The sequence below is a fragment of the Indicator indicator genome, chromosome 6 (genome assembly GCF_027791375.1).
Source record: "Indicator indicator isolate 239-I01 chromosome 6, UM_Iind_1.1, whole genome shotgun sequence".
In the NCBI taxonomy this organism is placed as follows: domain Eukaryota; kingdom Metazoa; phylum Chordata; class Aves; order Piciformes; family Indicatoridae; genus Indicator; species Indicator indicator.
In genome coordinates this window covers 21886867-21899089 of record NC_072015.1, presented here as the reverse complement: position 1 = coordinate 21899089, position 12223 = coordinate 21886867, and the positions used below count along the sequence as shown (strand labels likewise).

The window sequence follows — 12223 nt, the reverse complement described above, 5'->3', positions numbered from 1 at the left end:
GTAATAGGGTACACTTTGAGAGCTGGAGAACTTTAAGTGAGAATTAACTTATGGATGTGTCTTTTCTCTTTTGGTTGTTGGAGTCAGGTGCTGAGTACATTAAAGTTGTCTGGAAGTATTGATGTTTTTAAAAGTTCTGTTTCTGCAAGCCATAGCTCTCCTGGGGAGGACAAGACTACTGCTTTTTAAGTCCAAACTGACATTGAGAATGAAAATGTTTGAGGTGGCATGTGCTAGCAGTTTAGGGTCCTTTACTAAGAAGATTGTCTAAAATTTCAATAGCATTTTTAAAATAGTCTGAATTTCTTGTTTATCTAGAGATACAGTAGAACACTGAGTTAACATTTGAATTTATCCAAGACAGGTCTGTGTTACTGAGGTAGATTGCCAGGCAGGTGGATGAGGGAGTTGCCTGAGGTCACCTAGCAGGTCTGTAGCAAATCTGGGAATTGGATCCAGGCACTGCAGGTTCTGTTGTCTAGCTGTTAGGTGGCACCATCTATGCCAATCACATATCCTTAGTTTTTTCCCATTTTGTTTTCTGTTTGCTTGACTTTAATAAAAGTTATAGTACTTTTCAAGTGTAAATTCACAGAGAATCTGTACATAAGAGAATTGTTTAGCCAAGCATCAGTTGCACTTTTGGTTCCATAATATGTCTTGTTCTTTTGCTGATGCCTTAACGAGAAGTTATTGGCTAAATATCTTTGATAGTGGAAGCTGTTTCCTGATCTTGTCAAGGATTTGTATGAGTAGAGAGGCTCAGTTATGGGAGTGGGGCACCAATAACTGCAGCATGTGCATGATCCCATCTTTCCTTAGAACAGTAGGAAACTAGTGCTGAAGGAGAGCATGGAAGTTGAAACCATAGACTTAAATATGAGAAGTGATTTCTGCCTTAAACTTTCAAGTTGTGTTACCCAAGGTAAATCATGGATAGATGTGTATTTTAAAACAATTTTCTATTTGATGTTAGAAATTCTTTTATGAAGTACTGATTGAAAATAACAAAATATGATTGAAATAACAAAAATATTGCCATTGATGGAGTGGTTTTAGGTGTCTTGTCTTCTGCAGTAATTCTTGACTACTGGTGAGTTTAATGTAATCTTCCTGAAGCCAGCCTATTGCATTATTTGGCTGTTGAAATGAGAAATACATATTAAAAATAGGTGGGAACTGATGCCTACACAAGTTTCTTCTGGATTCTTTATGTTGCTGATTTCTTGCATGGTGTTACTTGGAACTCTCAGCCCAGTCCTGAAGCATCACATTCGTAATTGATGGTCAGTTGACAGCATCTTCATAGGTGTCAAACTGGTCTACACAACTGTCAAAAAATGTGATCCTTACAATCTTCAGTTGTAGTCTGCTTTGATCATAGATACAGGAAGAAAGACTTGATAATACATGCTCTTATATTATGCATGAATGTTAGACCTTACTCTAACGTGAGTATTGTTTTCTGCAGAACCTTTTCCTCCAACACGCTAAACTTTCCAAGTGATACACAGTATCTCAGTGTTACTGAGTTGTCTTTTGGTAGTAGACTAAGAAGAGTACTTGATTTACTGTCTCCCAGGTGGCACTAGTAGTTCTGATGAAATTCATGTGTGTTTTGAAATAGTACTGTGCTCTCTCCGCTTTCTCGTTCAGAGCTGGAGGTAGTCTGTAGCAGTGCAAGTTGTCACTGCTTTTTTTTTTTTAGTGGATCATATTCAGTGTCCTTATGATGGTAGGTGTGGTGATACTTAGAAATGCTCTATGCTGCTCTGTGCTGGTGAGACCGCACGTGGAATACTGTGTCCAGGTTTGGGCTTTCCAGTTAGAGAAACGGATCCATGGGAGAGAGTCCAATGGAGAACTATAGGGATGATTAGGGGACTTGAACATCTCTCCTGTGAGGAATGTCTGAAGGAACTGGGTCTGTTCAGTCTTGAGAAGAGAGAAGGCTTGCATCTATATGTATCTGAAGAGTGGGTGTCAAGATGAAGGTGATGGTCTCTTTTTTTGTGGTCCCCAGTGGTAAGACAAGGAGCAGCAGGTTCAAGCTGGAACACAGGAAGCTCCATCTAACATAAGCAGAAATTTCTTTATGGTGAGGATGGAGGAGTACTGGAATAGGGTGCCCAGAGAGGCTGTGGAGTTGTCTGCTCTGGAGAATTTTAAAACCTGCCTGGATGCTTTCCTGTGTGGTCTTCCCTAGGTGATCCTGCTTTGGCAGGAGGGTCGGACTGGATAATGTTGAGGTCCTTTCCAACCCTTAACATTGTGTGAGTCTCTGATGTTGTAATGGCTGTTTCATGCTGTTTTATGTACAGAATTCTTTTTACTTTAGTGTACTCTTACCTATTGCTTTTACCGCCTTCTGACAGCAACATGCCAATCTTTGTGTTGTAAAGGAAGTTCTCTGTCATAAAATATGACTGTGAATAGCCATGCTTAATTAGATTTCATAGCTTTAGGATACCCTAGATTAACTTATATTACCTTTTCCCAGATTTTTAAAAGGTAAGATGTGAGAATTAAACTTTATTTATTCTAATGCTTTAGCAATGGTTAAAATAGTGGCAGTGTAAATTCTTAAATGTCTGCGTGTAGATTAGGAGTACAGATGGGAAAATGATTTGGTTTCGGGTGCAGTTAAAATGTCCTTTAATAAGAGGTTAGCTTAAACTGCTGTAACTGATGTTCAGAACTGTGTGGTTTCTTGCTACTGTAAACTATCCTCTTGAGTGGCTTTAAACTACATCTAATATCTTGGGGTCTGCCTTCTTTGTACACAAAAGTAATGTCTTCTGTTTTCATGAAGTCAGAGTTCATTTAAGAATTCAGAGTTCAAGATTGCTGGAATTTCGTTTCAGAATATGAAACAGCTATTCAAGACCTTATACTAAGGACTCTGCTACTAGATTTGCACTGCTTGGGTACAGAGCTAATGGGGCACTTGCTTTAAGATATGCTATTTATAACCTTCTAGGTACAAAATAATATTTGTTTTAATTATATCCTGCTTCTTGATATGAATTTAACCAAGTAAACTTTGTTTAACCTAAGTGCTTTAGATTAATTATAGGTGTTGAGAATGAGATTAGTGCTGAAATACCTGGTATATCTACACTGTATAATATAGCACTGTGCAGAAAGAACTTCTTGAGGATTACTGTGGCTACCAGAAGTGCTGTGACACATTGGAATGGTGCTCTGCCTGGACTAGTTAGTGTTGCAAAGCATCTGATAACTTAAATGCATTAATTGTGCCCCCTCCATACCTGTTGTCCTTAACCATCTCTTGATTGTAACAAGTTCTGTCACAGAGCACAAGAGTGCAAAGACCTCCATATTTGCTTAAGCTGAAGGAGGATTCAGGCCAGCATTGCCTGGTGACTGTGGCAGAGACCTGGGGAGAGTTCTCATGAGCGAGGTAAGCTTATGATGATGCATCCCCAGAAAACTGGGTTCAGTGTTCACCAGCTGAAGGATACTATGTACAAAAAGTGACGTCCAGAGATTAATTTTTGTAGCTGCTCAGATGTGGTAATACTATATAGTAAGTCTGCATTATGTTTTGTTTTGTTCCTTCACCTGTATGTGGAAGGGTTTCTAATTCTAGTCTTGGTGCTTTTTTTTGGTTTTATGATACCTTGCCAAACTTTGGTGACCAAGATAAATTTAATGGTTTTGGTGCTATGTGCTATTACAATTGCATTGCATTCAGGGCCTTCCATATCACTAGTTCTGTATTTGTCAAAATTTGCTGCTGCTTGTGCTGCTGTCAGAGCTGGATAGTGCAAACTAATATGTAGGGATGACATGTTTTTCTTGTACTTGAAGCTGAAAAATGCAGGCTAGAAACTCTGTGAAGCTTTTTTTGTCTGTCCTGGGGTGTATAGCGGTAATAAGAACTTTAAGGTATTCTTCTCCATATACTTAACAGTGCTATCTTTAATACCTTCCAATAAAGACTCAACACAGTGGACTGTGCTTCATCCACACTACTGTTTAAATCATTAGTGTCTGTATCTGCAATGTTAGATGAATACCTGTAATGAAGGTGTTCATGTAAGATGCAGGCAGTGCTGGCAGCATATACCTGACTGTTCTTTTGTCTGGCTGTAGGATCAGGGCAGAAACAGGCACTACGTGCTGTAGAATGGAAGGAGGAGGATGGGAGTAGTTTTCTGTTAGTAAATTTCTAGAGGCTTGGGAGCATCAGACATGGTTGAACATATTGTTTTCATGCTTAAAGGTCAGTACGCAGCAGAGTTCAAGGGTAGCTGCTGGGTGGTTCTTGTCAAAGGAACAAAACATCTGCTTTTGTGGTTGATGAAGTTGACTAGGTAGAGCTTGAAGATACCCTGCAAAGTGGATGCATAGCACAGTGATACTTTTGGTAATGGAATGAAAGAAGTATCAGGAAGGCTGAGCTACAGTAGTGAAATATTGACAAGGCTTTGTATGACATGTGCTCACATCTGTGTAAAAGAGAATGGGACATGTTTGGAGCAGTTTAATCCTGGCATCAGCTTTGTGATGCTTTTCACAGTTGTTAGGCTTTGGCAGTAGAGATAATTGGCACTAAGAACATAAACAGCTGTACAAGGTGAGATTTAGAGGCCAGTGCCAAGTATTGGGAAAAGAGTATACCAGTGTGAGCTTGTAGTGATGTTTCCTGGAATGATCTCCTAGACTTAAATGATCTATGGCTCTTGGACTACCTGGGCTGCAGGCAGTGCATTAAGTTTATTGTGAATTTTATGTATGAATTTGTCCCATCTCACCTTGAGCTGGTATGAGCTGCTGGAATCAGCCATGTCCTGAGGCAAGGTATTCCTCGGTTAAGCAATGCATTTTGCAAAGATCAGTTTTTTCCTTGTCCCAAGGCTGTCACTAGGGTTGTGGTTGCTGCCAGTCACAGGTCTAAGCATTAATAAGGCAGTTTGTGAGTACTCTGTATAGCTGACTTGAAAGAGGGAATTAAAAATCTGAATCACCTGACAGTTGTCTGCTTTTTCTAGTGTATTTAGTGATAACCTTCCACTGAAGCTGTTTCCTGCCTCTAGATACTTACCACCTCTGTATGCTTTACAGTTCTATCTTTGTAATGTGGGTGAACAAGCTCTGTGTGTGGTGGTATCACTGTATTCCTGCGTCTTGGGCTATCTTGTTCTATCTTGTACTTCATTTGCTGATTACTAATGTGGGACTTACTGTTCTTTTTGGCTACCGAGTACTGAACAGGTATTTTAACAGAATTCTTATTTCAAGATCTTGATTTTCAGTGTTGAGAGCTGGTGCAGAGCACCTCATTGAATCTTGGTAAAGACAGAAATTTCTTGTGTGCTCTTCTTGTGCTTATTTATCTTATCTCATATTCTGCCTACTGCTTTGTTGTGCAGTCTGTATTTTAATGTCTATCTGCAGTTCTTGAGCTGGCTTATTCTAGATAACTTTGTGGCCTCAGACTGCTTTACTGTTTTCTCCTTCCAGTTCATGTATGAGAATGTTGACTAGCGTAGGATACTCTGGGGCTTTGGTGGTGACCTTTTTTAGTATGGAAACTTGAGTACCAGATTCTTGTTTTCTATTTAAGAAAGTTCTTTATCTGTGTGGAAAGTCTCACCATTGCTGCTTAGTGTCCTTCTAATAGAAACACAGTATGAAGTGCTGTTGGAGAATACTGAATTACCAGGAGTAGGCTTGGGATGAGTGCTCCCTGCATAGTCAGGGATCAGGGAAAACTCTGAGGGATTAAAAAAAAAAAATACTAGCTTCTCTACTTGTCGTGCACTGTTATCACTTAACTTTCTGTGTTCTGATCACTTAATTCACTTAACAGAAGCAGGTTTTTCAGCTCCTAAGCTAGTTTCTTTTCTCAAGCATAGGTTTGCATCTTGTTAGGTTGTTCTTATTAATCCTTTTCGATATCCTTAATCTTCCAATCCTCTTTTCCTGCTTTGTACATGACTTCAGGTCTTCTGAAGACATTTGTGACAAGGTAGTAGAAGTGTTTCCGTGAACATCTGATGAGCAATGCACACTTTTGTTAAACAATCGGCCTGATACCTTTTTAATAGTTTCTGAAACACGTTATTCTTTTGGTTGAGATTCTGAAACTGTGAATCTTCCCATGAACTGCAGCTGTATTTAAATATGGAAAAGGCTTTTCTATCTTTTCAGAGATACTGGCTTAGGATGTGCAGGTTTTTCTGCTAGCAGTGCTTGGGATGCATTTTCAATTAGACTCTACTGCTTGAGATTGTCAGGTGTTCCTTCTCTTAAATGTTTCAGTGGCTAACCTGGTATAAGGCATACCTGATCTACATGGGCATAATTAGTCTCTCATCACTAATGTGCTTCTGTTGTTGCAATCTTTTTGACTTGTCTGGGATGTTAATCGCTTGCCATCTTTGGGCATTTGGAGAAGAATAGTATTAAGATAGGAATTTCAGTGTTTAGCGGTTCTATTTATTGTCATAGCAAGCTTGCCGATTCAGTTCCAAGGTTTACCATATGGTATGCAACAAAATACTGATGTGATGTTTTATTGGTGGTGTTGTGAAGTAGACAGCAGCGTAAGTCGAGTAACATAGCGCTGCTCAGAAGTGTAAGTAGGGGACTTATTTTGCTGAATATTAACTTACAGAGATACGTCAGTTTCTTTTCTGGATTTCTGTAATGCAGTTTTTTCAAGTACATCCAGTCATTAATAAGGTAGTTGGTTGAATTTTATTGGCTTGGCATGCTTTGCAAAAATAGACTAGTTGTTGATTACCTTTTTTTTCCTCTTCCAAATAGCAAACAAATTCTGTTGCTGAACTCTGCAAATTTGCAGCATAAATCAGTCCAGCAAGCTGAGTTTCTTGAGTGGGTGAACTGCTAAAGTGCTCTGAAGAGGTAAAATTTAGTTGGCAGGAGACTCCATCTAAAATTAGGGTTGGCTGTGACTTGCAAGAGTGTGAGACAAAGAGAAAGTTTGAAGAGGAAATGATGATACCATCACTTGTGGCAAAGCTACAATGTATTTTGTAAATGTCTCTGTTCTGTGGATGAGAACAGAGATACCTCTTCCTTTCTCTCCTTAATAGTTAACTTGTGAAGTAAACTTGATTCTTGTTTGAGTTTAGTATTTAATTTACCTACCTATAAAACATCTCACAGTTCTGACTCAAGTTCTGTATAGTCGAGATTTTATTCTGCCAGTCTTTGAGTTTGCTTAGAACATTGCACAGAGCATAGAGCGCTATTGATTGAATGTAGTAGTAGCAGCAGTAAAGGCACCTTATGGATATTACGTGTTCGAGTGGGAAGTTTGTCTCCTTGGTCATACTTCTCTTTTTGCTTCTTTTGTACATGTCCTAATTTAGATCATATTGGAAAAAGTTTGTATCTCAGATTATACTATTGCTTTCAATCTTAACATTGTTTCATCCCCATGTGTTCCCTAGTTTTAGACTACAACACTGATTTCAACTATTGATTACATTTAATTGTAGTAGTTGCAGGTGAAGGTACAGGTCAACAGATTTCTGAAACAGTGACTGCTGAGGCTTTTACCGTTTAATCTTGAGACAGTGAAGTCCATGGGCATGTTTCAGAGTTGACTTCATCAAAAACCCCTGTATCCTATTATTTGGAACCTTCATTTCAACAAAGGTTCTGTTGAAATGTTGCCTGTAACGCCTTTTTTTTTTCCTTGCTTTTCTACTCACCCTTAGTGTTACACCCACATGTTTAACTGTGGCATCTATTCTTTCCTTCTGAAAAGATTGACTGAGAGACTTTCCAGTTAGAAAAATCTTCTTTACTTACTAGAATAAGAGTGTTTTTAAAAAGAATCAGTTGTTCCACTTAACTGTGTTGCAGTTATGCTTCTATCTGTTCTACAGTAATGTAGCAGTGTATAATACATGATGTTAAAATGAAGCGGAATGCTTGCTTGAGGGAACAACATTTCTATGGCTTTTCCTTTATCTTCTAGTTTGTTGATGCTGTTTGGGAATTTCATTTCATTATGCTGAAGTCAGCCCTTGAAGTAACAAGTCAAAGTTGTATATAACAAAGTAAACGATAAGTAAATGATGTCCTTTCTTAGAAAACTGAATTTAAGGTAAAACATTACAGAAGGCTAAGAATGTGTCCTCGGTATTACTTGGACACAAACTCTAATTGTCTGTGTTTTCTAAAACAGTAAAAGGGATACATATCTGGTAAGCAAAATGTGTCAATTCTATTGTACAGTTCAGCCTGTAAGCAGCAGACATGTACTGTGCTTGGCAGTAGTAGTGTTAGGGAGTGGCTATTAAAATTGTGAGATGAACAGTTTAGCAAGTACAAAGTAGCCTCTTCTGCATCCCTGTGTTCTAATCTTTCTCACCTTAGGTTGGGTACAGCTACATCTCACCATCAAGTTTTGTTCCCTGTGTTTCTGTAATTACAGTGAAACTTCCTTGTGAAAAAGTTAATAAAAAAGGATGTCTTTGCTAGGAAAGTAGTGTAATCATTCTAAAATGTGATAGAAGATAGTTAGGTGCTGGGATGTTGTGGGAGCCCAAATTCTTTAAGAAGCCAGAAGGATATGCAGAAACTGAGTCACACTATATGTTTAGGGAAGTTTTGGGGTTTATTTAAGAAAAAGAGTTAAAATTGGACTTGTATCTGCATGAACATAATGTGCTGGAAAAATTCTTGACTTATGTAAAAATGACTTGACTTCTATGCTTATGAAGATCACACAGGCTACGTGGGCAAAATACTTCACTGAAAATCCTTGTATTGGCTAGATTAATATTCTGTTGTGGTCTGGTTTTTCAGATAGCAAATTATTTCTTCAACTAATAGTGAAGTTGCTCTAAGTTCTGAGCAGCACACAACATTGTGTTTTATGCCTATTGGAGCTGCTGTTTTATGCCTGAGCAAAGATGTTTAGAAAAACAAGCTACAGTAACATCATTTTTTTTAAAGGCATTTCAGTTTTGAGAGACTTCTACTAGAGGAAGTAAATGAAAATGCTGTATTAGATGGTTATGCTGTCATATGCTAACTATGAAAATAGCACTGATTGTTATCCAGAAGGACATTGACCAGGGAGGTGATATTCTCAGAGAACTAGAAGCTGTTGAATTAAGGAAAACTGGAAAGAGCAAACAAAATACAACTCTGTTAAGACAGGGTTTGAGAACTAATTTGCTAAGTGCATTAAAACTTGGAAACCTCAGACATCAAAAAGAAGCAACTTTGTGCAGAGTTGGTAGGGCTTACAGAGATACATGAAGGGGCACCTAGGAGAAGCTGTATCATGTACTATAAACTAAGTGAATTGATTGCATTGCTTTTTTGTGAGAGAAGGGCTTAAGAGGCTTCCCATGAGAACTTTGACTTCAGGCAAGTGTAACTTGAAATTTCACTAAGGAGTGTTTAAATCTGTCAGCAGAATAACTGTTGTACAGCCATTGCTCGTAGTGTGTGCTGAAGAACTCCAGAGGAACTTGACTGTGAAACGATGGCTTATGATTTGAACTTGAAATGAATTTTGGTTATCTGACTCTCGTGCTGTTGTCCCATGCAAACTGAAGCATTAAATGAAGTGCTAACTTGGCAGTTCAAGGTAAAATATATCAATCTGACTTCTTAGAGTAAATCAGGGAAGGAAATACAGACTAGTGGTGGGTGGATTCTTTTGAGTCTTATATGATATGATGAAGAATTTCACAGTGCTAGTCACCTGAGCAGAAGCTCAGTGAGACATTTAAGTGAGAGTACTTCTGTGCTTCTGTTTTCCTGTCCTTGCTGACACAGCAGGGCTTTTTTATTCTTCACCTTCCATAATATGGAATGTTGTCTGTAGACATCTGTTTTCAGGAGTGTCTGGATCTCCTGGAGTAGTTGGATGGTGTTGATACCATAACAGAACAAAACTTGTTTGTGTGACTAAACATAAAGGGACTAATGAGTGCCTTGATAGTTGCCTTGTGGGTCTCCTTTCTTTGCAGGATTTGCTGTAAATCCTTATTAATGTGGTCAGTCTGATAATAGAGCTGTTGGATTTTTTTTTTCAGGAGATTTTTTTGGAAGACTTTATGAAAACTGAACAGTCACAGGTTTGCTGGACTTATAGGTTAACTGCTTAGAAATAACCAAAGAAAGAATAAGTTATTAGCTTCATAAAAATCAGAGTATACCAGTGGAACTACTCAGGACTTTTGCTTGATATATTAATAAAAATAGCTGGAGATATTAAATGAATGAGAAGACAGAAAGGATAACGGAAAGCTGGAGCTGACTGCAGTTTCAGTGGGAGTTCATTAGATTATAACATTGCTGATAAAATTAAATTCTAATAAATATAGAGTTATAAATTTGAAGAAAAATAGTTCAAGCTAAATATGCCCCATGGATAGGCTTCATGTTTGTAATTGTGCTGAAAACACCTTGAAGCTGTTCTGTAATGATTTATTTCAAAGAGCACTTGTATGCTCATTTACTCTCAAATAGGGAGCAGCAACCTTTGCAGAGATAAGGACAAAACGAACACAGGTGTCATGCACTGGACAATGTAATTGTGTTGACTCTGCATTTCTGGCCACTTGTCAAAAAACATGGTGCAACTGAAAACAAGCTGAAGAAGATTAGCAGTGATTAAACTTTGGACCTGCCTCTGTGTAAGTATTAAAACCCAAAGGACACCAAAACAAAGAACAGCAAAACAAACCCCAAAAAGAACAAAAAAAGCACTACCCCAAGCACTGCCCCCTCCCCAAAACAAGCCAAACAAATAACCCCAGGAACAAACAAAGAAAACCTGCCCAAAAAGACCCCAAGAGCAGATAAAATAATTAACAGCACTTCTTTATACTTATGTATACTTAATTTCATAGAATGATGTGAATAACAAAACCATGAATAGACTGAAAGACCTGGAAACATCAGTGGAAGAAAAGTCTTTAGAGTTACTACACCTTAGGGTTGGGATCCATGCCAAAAGTATGGGGTATGAAATCACTGGAGACTTGGAGGCATTACTACAGGAAAGTTGGATAACTGCTTTGTCTTTTCTTCCTTTCACCCTGTGTTTGACTACTGCTGATTTTTATAAACAGGTCCATGGGACCTTTAGTTTGGTTCCATTGCTGTTAGGTGTATTAATTTTTTTTTCAATTTGTCTTGTCATCTTGGAAAAGGAATAAAAAAGTGTGTAATTTCAAGAAGCAAAGTAATAGCATGTTAGTTTGTATTTTCTGTTTTGCTCTGAGGTTTCAAAATCAAGTAGATTCATCAACTAAATAATTGATTCTGTTGTTTAATTTTGGATCCAGGCCTTGTTTAAGATAAGGGGCAAACAGTCATTCTAAATGTGTGCTTTTTAGAAGTATTTTTGTACTGTGCTGAAACCTTTGTGTATGGAAAGGAATCTTGATGCTTAAAAATTGACATATGGTTTGTTGGAGGCTATCTGTTAAAGAGGGAATTCTCTAGTAAAATGCATTGCAAAAGTCTCAGGGGAGGAGTTAAAGAGTTCCACTAGACATGCATAAAATTTCCCTTTCTGAACGCTAAGTATGTTAACTGAGGATTAAATCTGTTTGGTTTTTTTGGGACAGTATTTGGATTTCACTACCATGTTGAATTTATTTCTTAGGGAGAAGTCTTGGAAAGGTGTTTTTGTAAAATATCACAGGAGTAGTTATTTGCAGTTCTTTGTTTGGCATGGCTTGATGTTTTTCCATTGAAAGCAAACTTGACAATTACCTGAAAGCTCAAACTGATCTTCAAAATTTGACAGCAAGTATTCTGTAGTACTGGGAGATGGGAAGCAAATGAATTGAACAGATAGATAAAGATCTAGTGTCATAACTCCTCAGATAACACTGGCATTAACATACTGTGTACTTCTACTGATCTGAGGCTTCTCACTTTGTAGTTCAGTTGAAAGATCAATTCCTGTGTGAATGAATGGCTGATAAAGGGTTTGAGTGGTCAAAGTAATCCCCATTTGTCACAGTGGATGTTTTCACATCAAGGAATATTCAAGTGTCCCTTTTATTGCCCTCTATGAAAACACATTAACAGCAATGGCCTGTTTCCAAGTCTGTGTCAAGTTCCACTAGCACAGAAAAAAAAAAAACCTCTGGAAGAATAAGCCAGCATAAACATTTTAACTGTTCTTGTGCTGCTTCACATTTGGATCATTGTGTAATTTTAAAAACTATTTTGGATTTTAAAG

General features: G+C 38.0%; 1 protein-coding gene across 1 annotated transcript in view; it reads left to right on the top strand.

The window, feature by feature from the left end:
* Window positions 1–12223, top strand: part of TENT4A (terminal nucleotidyltransferase 4A) — a 62856-nt gene that overhangs the window by 1803 nt on the left and 48830 nt on the right. The window lies entirely within an intron of this gene.